General features: G+C 38.0%; 1 long non-coding RNA gene across 1 annotated transcript in view; it reads right to left on the bottom strand.

Moving 5' to 3' along the window:
- Positions 1-841: 841 nt before the first annotated feature.
- The window catches only part of LOC117671411 (uncharacterized), a 34,064-nt gene continuing 21,066 nt past the window's right edge, over positions 842-13,839 (bottom strand). Inside the window, exons 3-4 of the long non-coding RNA XR_015731554.1 lie at positions 2,963-3,060; positions 842-1,850 (exon numbers count right to left, since the gene is read on the bottom strand). This is a non-coding gene — a long non-coding RNA (uncharacterized LOC117671411). The remainder of the gene's footprint in view (positions 1,851-2,962; positions 3,061-13,839) is intronic.

Genomic DNA, 13,839 nt, shown 5'->3' with positions numbered 1-13,839 from the left:
CTATTTACATAACACTGAGTATGCCCTTAAAATAATTCAGAGGGCCCTTTCCAACTTCATAGTTCATACACAACTCCTCTAAGGACATAACTGGTAAAACCTCTTTAAGAAAAAGGATTTTTAAGATATGACAGTAAAATGCTTTCAATTTCTATGTGGTGCGTAGCTACATTGTGATTTTTCAAGGACTTGGACTTAACCTAAATAATAAAAATATTCTATACAGTAACCTAAAGGAAATACATGACTTCGCAACTAACACCACCAACAAGAAAGATTACCATGCATTGCTGGAGTTCTTAGTTTGAAAGGAAAATAAAATTGAATGTGTTGTTGTTAATTGCGAAGTCTTGTCCGACCCATCGCGACCCCATGGACAACGTTCCTCCAGGCCTTCCTGTCCTCTACCATCCCCCAGGATCCATTTAAGATCACACCAACTGCTTCAATGACTCCATCCAGCCACCTTGTTCTCTGTCATCCCCTTCTTCTTTTGCCCTCAATCTTTCCCAGCATTAGGCTCTTCTCCAGTGAGTCCTTCCTTCTCATTAGGTGGCCAAAGTATTTGAGTTTCATCTTCAGGATCTGGCCTTCTAAAGAGCAGTCAGGGTTGATCTCCTCTAGGACTGATCGCCTTGCAGTCCAAGGGACTCACAGGAGTCTTCTCCAGCACCATAGTTCAAAGGCCTCAATTCTTTGACACTCAGCCTTCCTTATGGTCCAACTTTTACAACCATACATTGCAACTGGGAAAACCATAGCCTTGACTATATGCACTTTTGTTGGCAAGGTGATGTCTCTGCTTTTTAGTATGCTGTCTAGATTTGCCATAGCTTTCCTCTTTTTTTTCTCAATTTTCCTCAATTTTGCCATTAGCTATGGCAAAATTGAATGTACTCAAATATATATTGTGGACTTAAAAATAGTAGATTTTAATCAGAACAAAGGTAAGTAATAATTGATGGGAAAAGGGGCACAAAATGGGTCACAGTTCCTGCGGAAGGAACTATTAAAGGCAAAATTCTAAACAATTCCATTGAGCCAAACTGGGGGATAATAAAAGAAGTCAGTATAGATATATGAAAAGTCTAGCAATGAACTGAAAATGAGAAAAGACGCATATATAAAAAAATAGAAAAGGGAGCCACAGCGAAGAATACACAAAGAAAGTATAAAACTGTAGAGCTTATTCCGAAAAGTGAAAGTTCAGTATGTGCTCAAGTTAATAAAGGGTACTAAGACCAAAATAACTTTTTTAGATGTATTAAAAATACAAGGAAAAGAATCTATATAGGTAGTCCTCGACTTACAATAGTTCATTTAATGACCATTTGAAATTACAATGGAACTGAAAAAAGTGACTTATGTCTGTTTTCCACTTTTGCAACTGTTGAAACATCCCCATGATCACATGACCATAATTGAGATATTTGGCAACTCACTCATAGTTATGACAGTTGCAATGTCCCAGGTCATGTGATCACCTTTTGCAAACTTCTGACAAGCAAAACCAATGGGGAAGCCAGATTCACTTAACAACCATCTTACTAACTTAATAACTGCAAAGATTCACTTAACAACTGTGGCAAGAAAGGTTATAAAATGAGGCAAAAGTCACTTAACAACTGTCTCACTTAGCGACAGAAATTTAGGGCTCAGTTGTGGTTGTAAGTCAAGGACTACCTGTATTTCAGCTGCACTGTACAGATGGCAAAATGCTTATAGGTAACAAAAAAAATTATAGTTACTTTGGCTCGGTCTTCTCTAATAAAAATGTTCGTGCTCCTGGGTCTTCTACTCTTCAATGTTTTCATTTATAATTCGGATGAAGAAATGGAGACAATGCAAATCTGTAAATAATGAAAAATTGGGTGGGATAGCTAAGAGAGGGAGTCAGTTTGGGGCAGTGATTAAAGGCACTAAATTAGAAACCAGGAAAGTATGTTTCATTGTTCTAGTCCTGCCTTGGGCACAAAGCCAACTGGGTGGCCCTGTGCCTGTCACTTCTTTTCAGCCCTAGGAGGAAAGCAATGGTAGAAAGACTGCAAAGAAAACTGCATGAATGTGTCCATATTGTCAAGACTGATTTGAACACAAACAGAAAAAAGGTAATATCTTGGAAAACATTTAAAGCATAAAATTCAAATAGATTAAACTGTTTGGATGAAACTATACAGAGTACAAAGTTCTTAAAAAACTAAAATCAAATACACAGCCATAAGAAAAGAGATAGGGCTAACCTTGTTTAATAATCTTACTTGTGAAAAGGATGTTTTAACTGTAATTTGAATATAACCTAACAATGTAATATGGCCACAGGGTAAGTGCCTTTGAGGCTGCAACAACAGAAGTAACAATTCTTTATTCTGCTTTGTACTGCATGTACTCCTGGGAAGTATACTTACAGAGAAAATATGAGAAATTCAAAGAGTTTCAGAAAAGGACAATCAAGATGATTAGAGAACTAGAAACCGTGAAGAGAAATTGAAAGAATTAGTTATCTTTATCCTTTAGAAAAGGCATCAAAGAGGAGCTATAATAGCTCTCTTAAAATACCTGAAAGAGAGTTACACAAAAGGTTAAGAACCATTCTATCTTGTTCCAGAGGGCAGGGCATACAATAATGGATTTAAACCAAAGACGACAGGTTATATAGGTGAATGTGAGAGAGAGAGAAACTTCATAAGAGTAAAAAGCAGTTTGACAGAAAATCAGAGACACTGAGTTCCTTTCAGTGGATGCGTTTAAGGAGATACATAATAGTAATTTGTCATGGGTGATTTATTTGGAACCTTGCACTGGTCTAATTCTAACTCAATAATTCTAAGTAGGGAAAAACAGATATTTCTGAGGGAAGTCAGATGGTTTCAAAATGATAGGGCAGGAGAGAAAGTGGGATGATTAGTTTGGACAGAGTTTCTCAGGGAAAGGGAGAAATTGGATGCATTGGTATTAGACTTACCTTAAAACTATTCCAACTTAACTCTAAACTGTGCTCCATTCCTCACTAATTCCTCTTCTGGAACCATCATAAAATTGTTCTTGCTCTCATGAGTCTACCTGTGAATTCAGATGAGGAAGATTTTTTGCAGTAAATTCTGTTATTTCCAATGGAATCAAGCACCATCTGGATTTACAGTTTTAACTATTTACAGTTATTTTTGCATTACTACTGGCTAGATTTGAAGGAACAATTTGTAATAGCTTTGTTTTATCTATAATGCTTTGATCTCTCAGTCCAAGAGTAGTTTTAAACAAAGCCAGATCCTTTTACAACAAAAAAAATAATAATAGTAAAGATGAACTAGCATGTGTTTCTAATAGTACTTTCCTCTTGGTGTCATAACTTAAATCAACAAGATGTGAACAGCAATTCTGTTATCACATTTCATTGGTTATCACAGTCGTTAATTTTTCCTAATGAAATATCAGCAATTTATATACAATATCTCCCATTACGTAGGACTTGACTCTGCTATAACCAGAAAGGCTCTTTGAGGCCAGAAGGCATAAGCAATAATTTATATCTGTGTCTTAAAGCAACCCTAAAATGTATATGTTTATCATTAAAAATAAATCTGAGCAGATTGCTTAATCAACAGAAATCTTTGCTTCATATGATTCACTTTATCTCCTCAATGGAGTCATAACATTATGACTTTCAATAGACCAACATAATCTGTGATGGATTATCAGTCATATTTTGTCTGCAGTCCATTGCTTTACAACCTCCCTGATTCTAGCAATATCAGCTGTTCAGTAAATTCAGATTATTAAAGCCAAAAGGCTGGCCACTTGTGCAATCCCCCCCCTCAAAAGGAGACAAAAGAATAAAAGAGAAGTTTACTATCCTGATTTATATGGAAAAGTAGAAATGTATAAATAACGACTATAACTAGAAATACAATATACTTTGTGATTGGGTAACTGTATACTTTTGTCAATTGTCCTACAGTAAAACTATAGAACTTTTTTTCAATCTTTAGATTGGAGAATCTTTCATATTGTGGCACTGTCATCTTTTGTAGAAGATCTACTTTCAAGCTATTTTTATCTTCAAACAAGAACTTCCTTAACAAAGTAAGACAATTTTAATTAAACGCAAAATGTTTTGAGGCTACTGTACATGTTTGCAACTTTTTGTTTTGAGAATCAGAAACTGTATGGTACTGGTTTAAAAGTGATGCATTTAGGTTTCATTATATCCTTATATTTTCTGTGGGGCTTTTGTGTAACCAGCTGAGAATTTTACAACTGAGAGTCAACAAGCATTGGGAATTTTTCACATTTTTATGTTTAACAGGATATGAATCCCAATAAACTATCTTAATGTATGGTTGAGACCTGTCAATAGTAGCCAGAAGGTATTGTGCCCATTATTTAACTACCTAACATCAAAAATGTCATCAAAAAAGCACCAACAAAGAATGTTCTTTCTGCACCAACTCAGAAAGCTCAAACTGCCCAAGGAGCTGTTGATACAGAGGAATTATTGAGTCTGTCATCTGCACCTCTATAACTGTCTTGTTCTGCAACCCAACAAGACAGACACAGACTTCAGAGGATAATTAGAACTGCAGAAAAAACAATTGCTACCAACCTGCCTTCCATTGAGGACCTGTATACTGCACGAGTCAAAAAGAGGACTGTGAAAACATTTACAGACTCTTCGCATTCTGGACATAAACTGTTTCAACTCCTACCCTCAAAACGACGCTATAGAACACTGCACACCAGAACAACTAGACACAAGAACAGTTTGAATCTGTGGGAATCTCTTCACTTTTCCAATTTTTTGCAAATACTAGCTGCAGTTAGTATATGGATCATATGCAGCTTTCTATAGATATGAATACACATACACATGCATTCTGCTCATGCACTTCAAATTCACTTCAAATGAATATTCTTCAAGTGCTCATTTGTGACAGAATCACTACAATAGACAGACATACGTCAGGCCTCCTCAGGCGATAATGTGGCTTTGTTCAATCTGGATGCTGAGAGGTTATCCTTAGGAATAGAATTTGGGAGGAAAAGAAGCTTTAATATAAAAACTTTGTGGATTGTTTTGACTGCTAAACTAGTTGAAAAGCAAAACTCACTTTTCAAGAAATGTGTTGAAAGAGGAATATATTTCAGTGAGGCTTCCCCCCACCCCCTTTCAGCGAAATGTAATGCAGAAGGTTTCAGTCAGCAAAGCTTTTTTCTGCCATCCAAACCCTGAATCCACAGAAAAGCTGTAGAGAATAAGGCCAGAACTTCTTCTCACTTTCTGTTGCCCCTTAAGGTCAAACAGATGCCTCAGTGGAACCCCCAAGTAATAGAAAATATTCTTATGTTTATATTTATCATTGGGGTGGGTGGGTGGGAATGAAAGTACAATTTGCAAATTCTAAAAATAATTCCATTATTCCAAAGACATCAGAGACAAAACTGGTACACTAAACAGAAGAGCAAAGCAGGGAGCAATTACGTATATTTTATGTGTGTGGAAACTACAAACTACAGCAGCTTCATACGTATAAAAGTGTACCTAGAAGAGTCATAGTCAAATAGGTAAACTAAAAGGAGAATGAGCCCTTTGGAGCATGAGGGGATTTTACACTTCAGAATGACATATCATAATGATCCCTAATGTCACTGTCTATTTACACATCTGTTTAACATTTGCCTACAATTACTTAGGGTTGTGTTATTGTTATTACTGTGCTTGTCATCATATTAATACAGCCATATATTTAAATTGATTGTAATTGCCGAATTTCCTGAAAAAGCTTGGTTTTGTGCAAGTATTTAATTAAACCATTGCCCTGAATTAAAAATAATTATGTAACTATACTGCAGTATAATAATACACTTCTCTGTCCTTTTTCCCCTCCTCCCTCCATCCTTTTCCTTCGTCTCTCTGTGTAGGAAATAGGATTGGTTTAAAAAAAATCATATGTAGATTAAAGGTCAACTACTACATAATCAACCTGAGCTATGAATTTAAATTAACATTGCATCTGAAACAGTCCTTCCTTCTGTGTTAAGCTACTTCTGTTGCCTCAATTAGGGCTCTCCCCTAAATTCTGCTTTAAAAGAAAATAGGGATACAGTATTCAATTTAGGGGGAGTGGCTGGGAACCAGATATGAACACTGAGTTGTGTGCTTCAGGATGTACTCCTCAAGATAAAGAAAAATTTCATTGGATTTAGCTTGATTTTAATTAAAATTAACAAATTAAAATTAACAAACGGAATCAAGTTAGTATCATTTACATAGAGATTCAGGTAATCCTTAACTTATAACTGTTCATATACCAATAGTTCAAAGTTACAATGGCCTTGGAAAAGTTGATTTGCAACCTGTCCCGAATTTCTAATTGTCACACCAGCCCCAAATCACAAGATCACAAACTGGGTGCTTGGCAACTGGCTCACATTTATAATTGGTAGCAACATCCCATAGTCACATGATCACAATATGGCACCTTCCATCAAGCAACATCAATTAGGGAAGCTGGATTCGTTTAATGACAACATGATTGGCTTAAAAACCATGAAATTTGCTTAATGACCACAGTCATTCACCTAATGACTACAGTAAAAATGGTCATGGAATCACGTCTAGTCACATGACGATTCACTTTACAACCATACCAACTTACAATGGAAATTCAAATCTCAACTTTGGTTGTAAATTGAAGACTACCTGTAGAGATACTTTTGAAACATACACAATTAAAATTTGGCAACAGTTTTGGGAGGAACTCTGAAGACCACATCCAAGGTTCTAAGTATGGAAATGTGGCCTTCTATAGGTTCTGAAGGTGGATTCCATTCCTCTTTGTTTGAGAATAAGCATTCTGTGCATATAACATAGCTCAGGGCCAGGTTATCTTCGAGACCACCTTCTACCACATAGCTTCCAGCGACCGGTAAGATCCCACAGAGCTGGTCTCCTCCTGGTCCCATCAGCTAAACAATGTCAGTTGACAGGCCCGCGGGAGACGGCCTTCTCTGTGGCTGCCCCAGCTCTCTGGAACCAACTACCTCCTGAGGTCTGGACCGCCCCCACCCTATTGGCCTTCCGGAAAGCGGTGAAGACCTGGCTTTTCCGGCAGGCCTGGGGCCGTTGATCTCGCTACGGCGATCTTGCGAGACCCGGCCATGGAATGAAGTGTATGGGTTTTTAATATTTTCTTTTTAAAAAATTTTTACGGGATATTGTTCGCATTGTTTTTTTGCTGTAAGCCGCCCAGAGTCCTTAGGGAGTTGGGCAGCATAAAAATGGGACAAATAAATAAATAAATAAATAAATAAATAAATAAATAAATAAATAAATAAATAAATAAATAAATAAATAAATAAATAAATGTCATCATAGAAAAGGTAAAATGAGGAGCAAAATGCATTGCACCATATTCCTGTCAGGCACAACAAATCGGGAACCAAAACTGTTTGAATGAGAACAGTGGAATTCAAGGAGGGCTGGACTTAGATCTCCAAAGAGACTCCAAACTGATAACAGTCTTGACCCCTCCCTCAGGCTCAGCCTAGTCATCTCCAACAAATCCTTATTTGAGTTTACATCAACTGTTTAGTCTAATAGCCAAACTTATCATCAAAAATTGCTGTGAAAAGACTATTTCTTTTGATGACATTGAAGAAAAAGGGCTTAAAATGGAAAAAATAAATATGAAAATGGGATGTCTCTAATATTTTTAGTCATCTCCCTAATTAGATCCTAAAGCATATAAATGGTAGATTTTTTTGGTATGTTTGTTTTCCTTAAAATAAATCTATAGTGCAAAATCTCCTCAAAACGTCGTTCGTGTTTTCTGAAATAATTTATATGAAAGACTCGACATGCCATGATTTTAAAATAACACTGAATTTTCCAAACAGTTCCACCATAAACTTTTTCCATGTTTCAGAAAAACACCTTGTTAAAGGCAAAGGCATCACATTGCCCATCATAAATAATTCCTTACATTGCCCATTCGCCATTCCCCATTTCTTCCACTCCTTTCCAAAAATGATGGAAATATACTTAACTTGCAAGAAATAGTAGAACATCTTTCCTTTCCCTCTTAAAATAGCTTACAATACATCCAAGAACTAAAACTACTTTTTCTCAGTTGCAAAAAGCATAATAAATGCTGGATTTAAGTATTGAAATGATTCAAGGTAGACATTCCCTTTCTTCTGGATATAAAACCTAAATAGGGGTTCCATATCACTTACTGTCTGCAAATGGGGAAATGACTGCCAAATGAACGGTTTACATTGGAATCATACTTTATTTATATATTACATCATGATATGGACCTTTCATTGCACTTTCATTCCAAACCACGGCAAGACATTTTGACACCTTTTAGAAATTTTTCACATATGGCACGTTGCAGCAATTCAAGCTATTAAGAGGCAAGAAATATAGATTAAACATGAGATTTTTAAACAATCAAAGGAAATACTTTGAAACCTGAGATAATATAGCTTGCCTACTTAAGGATATATCCACACTAGTAGAATGTCATATTTAATTTGATTTTTTTTCATTGTTTTTGTTCCACAGGATGGATTGCAACATGATGATAGAAGTGCCACTGAAAAAAGCAGTTACACATTACACTGTTTTTTTTGACATCACTAAGGTCTGGCTGTATAAAAGATATTAAGATGCTCCAAGTTTACTATTGTCACAAATATTCCTTTTTTATGCTTGGTTATTCAGGGTCTTTTGCTCTTCTGGGTTTTTAAACTAATTGTGTCTATTTTAGAGCTTATACTCCAGTTTTTGCATATTTCCCAATTCCAATCATTGAATAATTATGATGTAAATTTGTAGCAATCAAGGTCCAGGGGCTGCAAAAGGGAGTATTATTTGGATGTGAAAGATTTTTAAAAGTCAGATATGCAAGCCACAGCCCTGCGCCCTGGAGACGCAGCTGACCATGCAAAGTGGCATTCAATGATCCAAAAAGCGGATCCTGCACTTGTGGGAACATGCTAAGAAGAAAAAGAAAGATTTTTAAAAGTCCCATGACTAGAAAGTCAAGAAATGTAGCGGACACTAAATAGAAGTGGCTGAGGGAAGATTGGTGTCTTCATGGATACAAACCCTAAGGTATAGAAAAAAAAATCTTGCCTTTATTTAATGTGGTTTAATACTCTGGAAAAACAGAAACATGAAATGAAAGATAAAGAAAATTCACTGAATGAAGTGCAAGACGCACATCTCCTATGTGTTAGATTTTGTTTAATTTTGCAGTTTGTCTTAACCCTTGAAGGCAAGTAAGGAATGTCATTTCTCGTTTATAATAATTCCATTATGTGTGTTGCTAATATCCTGTTTTAAAGCTGAAGATACGTGGATGAGACGTATGGCTAAGGCCACCTAGTCCTAGTGGATCATGAATATGGAAGGGATGAATGTTTTGAATGTATGGGAGAATAGGAACAGCACACTCAATTAGAGCCAGTGAAATTCAAATTTAGTTCATTAGAAAATTGATTTCCTAATTAGGAAAAAGTACTGGAATCAGATTCTGCATTACTTAGCTTAAACCCACTGAGTTAAATAAATGTGACTTAACTGTTTTCATGCATTAATTTCACTTAATTTCAGTAAGTCCACATTAACAACTCATTGAGTGGATCGTACTCACTGAGTGAAAATGCCCACATAATTTTCATCTGCGATATCATATGAGTGAAACCTGTCCATTTTAGGAGGCAAGAAAACCCATCTCATTGTTCTCTCATGGCGGCTTTTGAAAGCTGGATCTGATCCAGTTAAGGATAGGCATTGCAAATTATGGCACTAATTTTTGTCATAGCCTACTTGCCCTATTTTTTTCCAGTAAGACTTGATTAAGGCTAATGTTGGCTGAATTGGGATATCTGTAACGGAGAATTCCTGGGTGCAATCCAGAAACCCAGAAATCAGCGGAAATGCATCTAGTGACTTTTACAGGGCACATATTCCAACTCCATATTCTTCATTCCACAATACAATTCCAGCAGTGCATTTTTCCAGACCTCAATATTACAGTTATCCTATTCAAAAAGCAATCAAGTCATCAACCAGTGTAATAATGTTATTGTTACATTGCTAGGCCCAATTAATGTGCAGCCAAACAAGAAAATGGAATGAGATTGCCAAATATTTAATGAAACAAAAGAGAAGCGATGATTCTTTCAGAGTATCGTTTATCTCTTATAATAGGCTCTTCTCTCCCTGTTAATTTGACATCTTGTTATTTTTCAAAAGCAGCTCCCCACCAATCAACATCCCCATGTAAGCCTGTTTCACTGATGAAATGGAACAGCCATATCTAACAGTGACATCTGGCACATGTACAAATGAAATCAGCTCGCCTCATTCATCCGACGGCTGCTTGCCAAGCACTCTGCAATGAAAGCATGCTAAATCTACTCTCTATTTCGATGGTGAAAGATTAAGAGAGCATAATCCACTTGGAGTTTAAGATTTCATGCTCTGCTTCTAAACAATACATTTGTGTTTAGAGAAAGAGATTCACTCATTTTTCTTTTTAAAAAAAATGGTCTGTTGCTGGGGAGTGAGTGGGGAGACTGAAAACCAACTTCACTCTCTGTTTTATCAAAGACATTTTAATTCAAGAATGCCTCTGGAGTGGACAAATGTCCTATAGGTCCATTTGATCCTGATCCTGTAGCTGATCCCATGGCAGACTTTCTTCTCTTCCCAGAATCTTCTTCTCTAGAAGTTTGGAAAGAGCTGCATTATATTCATGGCCTCGGAAACTACGAGGTTATAATTTCATTTTTAAAACTTAAAACTTGGTGGGTTTTTTACCCTAATTAAAAAAAAAAAAGTACAGTGCTGCCAATGGCTGGGTTTTGTCACTGTATTAAATCATCCAGAGATTTGTGCTAATGGGTTGTTCACTCTTTACTTCCCTGGCCTGCCCCCCACCCCCACCCCCCCACAAAAGGATTCATTTGGAAGTGTTGGGACATTTCTATTGACTAACATATTGAAATATTTATACTCCAACTTACAGGGCTGCTGCTTTTTATCAACACACTATTCCAAATAAAAGGAGGCTGGGCTAATGGGGATGTTGTTCCAGAAAGGAATGGCTGGAGGACTCAAATGAGAAGAGTTGGAATCAGTGTTTCTCAACTTTGGCAACTTTAAGCTATGTGGACTTCAACTCCCAGAATTCCTCAGTCAGAAATTCTGGGAATTGAAGTCCACAGAGCTTACAGTTGCCAAGGTTGAGAAACGCAGATTTAATAGTTCTTTTTTTTTCTAAACAAATCAACTGAAAAACAACTGAATTTTTCTCTTAAACTTCATGCCCACAGCAGTAAATTTAAAAAAAACAAACAAAGAGACCTGCATGAAAAGAATGCATATGATAGTCCTGATGTAGACAGCACAATCATGTACTTAAAATTAAATATACAGTATGACAAGAGATGGACTGAACAAAAGGCAATTTGCACATAAATGAAAGCAATGAAAACAATGATGTGCAGGGAAACGCCATTCTCCTCTTAATTGATGGGACGAATTATATCTAGCACCAAAAAAAAGTACTGGTGGAGGTAGAGGAATATTATTAATAAATCTCCCTTCTGTCTTACTTCACCACAATCTTTTACTACTTCTGTGACTGCACTTTGTAGGTAAAATACTCTAAAACTGAGTATTTCCCATTGGCCCTGGAGGATACAGACTACCTGGATCCGTACCAATTGGGTTTCAGGCCGGGGTACAGCACGGAAACGGCATTGGTTGCACTGGTGGATGATCTTTGGAGGGCTCGGGACAGGGGATATTCCTCTGTTCTGGTCCTCTTGGATCTTTCGGCGGTGTTTGATACCATCGACCATGGTATCTTGCTGGGACGGCTCAAGGGGTTGGGAGTGGGAGGCACCGTTCTACAATGGTTCTCCTCCTATCTCTTGGGCCGTACGCAAGCGGTGTTGGCAGGGGGACAGAGGTCGGCTATGAGGCCCCTCACTTGTGGGGTGCCCCAGGGGTCAGTTCTCTCACCTCTCCTGTTCAACATCTATATGAAGCTGCTTGGGAAGATCATCTGTGGTTTTGGGGTGCAGTATCATCAGTACACTGATGATACCTAGCTTTTTATATCCACCCCAAACCAGCCCAGTGATGCCCTCGACGTGATGTCCCGTTGCCTGGAAGGGGTACGGACCTGGATGGGGAGGAACAGGCTTCGACTCAACCCTCCCAAGACCGAATGGCTGTGGGTACCGGCATCTTGTTCCGATCGAGATGTTCCATCGTTGACCATCAGGGGTGAGGTGTTACCCCCTGTGGATAGGGCCTGCAACTTGGGAGTCCTCCTGGATTCACGGTTGTCTCTGGAAGACCATGTGACGACCGTGACCAGGGGGGCATTTGCCCAGGTTCGCCTTGTGCGACAGTTGTGCCCTTACTTGGACCAAGATGCCCTACGCACCGTTACTCATGCACTGGTCACCTCCCGTCTTGACTACTGCAACGCTCTCTACCTAGGGCTGTCCTTGAAGATCACTCGAAGGCTTCAGCTGGTGCAGAATGCGACTGCGTGGGTTGTGATGGGAGCGTCCCGACACTCCCATGTTACACCCCTCATGCGCGGCTTGCGTTGGTTACCGGTTGCCCTTCGGGTGAGGTTCAAGGTGCTGGTTATCACCTATAAAGCCCTTCATGGCCTAGGCCCGGGATACCTGTCGGACCCCCTGCAGCCAGCGACAATCCCTAATCGCCCGGTGCGTTCCCACAGACAGGGCCTCCTCAGGGTGCTGTCAGCCAGACAGTGTCGGCTGGTGACCCCCAGGGGGAGAGCTTTCTCTGTGGGCGCACCCACCCTCTGGAACCAACTTCCATTGGAGCTCCGGATGGCCCCTGACCTTCGCTTGTTCCGCCGCGAGTTGAAGACCTGGTTGTTCCATAGCCTGGACTGATGGGGGGGGTTAATGAATTTTAAACTGTTTTAAACTGGGTTTTAACTTTATATCGTTTTAATAAGGAATTATGCATTTTACTGTTGTGAGCCGCCCTGAGTCCTCGGAGATAGGGCGGCATATAAATTGCATAAAATAAATAAATAAATAAATTATAGGTGGTCCATAAATGTTACGAACTGTGCTTTATTAATATATGATAACACAATAATTCCAAAAATGATCAGCCGCTTCTGGATGAATTCCCTTGTTGCAATTTCTTCTTTTCTCAGGAATGCCTTCTGATAAATAATATGATAATTTACCTCTTTAAAAAAAACTGAGGATACAGTGATTTCACAACACTTTTCACAAGAACAAGCCACAAAATCTGCTACGTTGTTTGCTTGCTTTTCAGTATCTTTTAAAACACCAAATGTGTTTTTAGGAACGAGAGCTCCTATACGTGAGACTCACATGGAACATTAATCCTATTTCTTTGCAGATCAGTTCCAGGGGATGATCTCCAAAAACTAAGCAGCATTGAACTTCATTAATATTTCAATGGAAGGCTGCCAGCATTGCAGGCTAGACTCTAAAGTTAAAAAAAAAAAAAAAACCTTCAAAAGAAAGTAATGACAAACCAGTTCCATACTATTGCTAAGAAAATACTGGCCATGTCCACCAATTCATCATTGAGCTTAACTCACAATAGATTTTATATTCTTTTATATCAGCTGTCAAGTATACTTCCTGCATAATATTCAAAATAATTGAAACAATTCAAATGAATTTGTTTTAACAAGCCAAAAGTCATCATATTATAAAAACAATATGAAATAACTAAAGTGGGGAAACTAAAGTGCTCAAGGGAAACATTCTTTGACAGTGAAAATATCATCA

Source organism: Pantherophis guttatus, chromosome 1 (genome assembly GCF_059756535.1).
Source record: "Pantherophis guttatus breed Tessera chromosome 1, ASM5975653v1, whole genome shotgun sequence".
Taxonomy (NCBI): Eukaryota; Metazoa; Chordata; class Lepidosauria; order Squamata; family Colubridae; genus Pantherophis; species Pantherophis guttatus.
Note: the sequence above shows the minus strand (reverse complement) of the source record. Positions and strands in the feature narration are given on the sequence as shown.